Below are 892 nucleotides of genomic sequence, written 5' to 3' on the forward strand. Positions count from 1 at the left end.
CAGCAGTTCAAGTCAATTGCTCAAAGTGGGAGCAGCTGCTCCCAAGGCTCATCCTACCTGCTCCTGTGTCTCCAAATATCTGTTGGCCTTCAGGATCAGACTGGAGCCTCCTCCCATGTGAGTGGCCCTGCCTACTTCCCTCCCCACCCCAAACGATTGGCGGCCAGCATGGCATGCTCAGACCCAGGCAAAGAGGCAACTAAAATCTCTTGCTGCCAGCACCTTCCCTCTCAGTTTCTTCCCCACCGTTGGCAACCGCAGTCCCTTTCAGCCACTGGGTCAGCCCAGGAAGGGAGACAGGAAATGGGGCAAAGCATCAAGTTAAGTTGAGGGAGGCAGGCAAAGCTCATCTTGCCTTGCAGGCTCACTTGCCACAGCTTCTCTGTTATATGCTGCTTCTGAGAAAAACTGAGAGAAGTGGCAGCCCGAGAAACAGCTATGCATCTGCCAAAGTAGCTCAGTTGGGAGAGCGTTAGACTGAAGATCTAAAGGTCCTTGGTTCAATCCTGGGCTTTGGCAAAAGCTTTTGTCCCTTAGGGCATATCTATACGGCACGTCAATTGTGTAGCTCAAGTGAAAATAGCGTAATTTGGCTGTTGGTGCTGTCTACACAGCTGGAAGTTGAGGCAAGAGCACTCTGCCTTCGACTTCCTTTACTCCTCATGAAATGAGGGTTACAGGAGTGGGAGTAAAAAGTCCTCCAGCTCGACGTTAAGTCGAAATAAAGGCTTGCAGTGTAGACACGCTTGTTATTTTGGAATAACTGCTGTCTGTGCAGATGTACCCTAAGGCTGAGCCCTTGTTTAGCTCGGCTCTGCTTCCTAGAGGGATAGTGTCTGCCCTGCTGCTCCACCTAGCAGCCAGCAAGCCCTTGCTCTGCCTCAGCCATGCA

The 892-nt window shown here is 51.7% G+C and overlaps 1 non-coding gene across 1 annotated transcript; it reads left to right on the forward strand.

The window, feature by feature from the left end:
• Nucleotides 1-446: 446 nt before the first annotated feature.
• Nucleotides 447-519, forward strand: TRNAF-GAA (transfer RNA phenylalanine (anticodon GAA)). The gene has a single exon. It is a non-coding gene; the product is annotated as a tRNA-Phe (tRNA).
• Nucleotides 520-892: the final 373 nt, after the last annotated feature.

This window comes from Pelodiscus sinensis, chromosome 19, assembly GCF_052426305.1.
Source record: "Pelodiscus sinensis isolate ZL-2025 chromosome 19, ASM5242630v1, whole genome shotgun sequence".
Classification (NCBI taxonomy): domain Eukaryota; kingdom Metazoa; phylum Chordata; order Testudines; family Trionychidae; genus Pelodiscus; species Pelodiscus sinensis.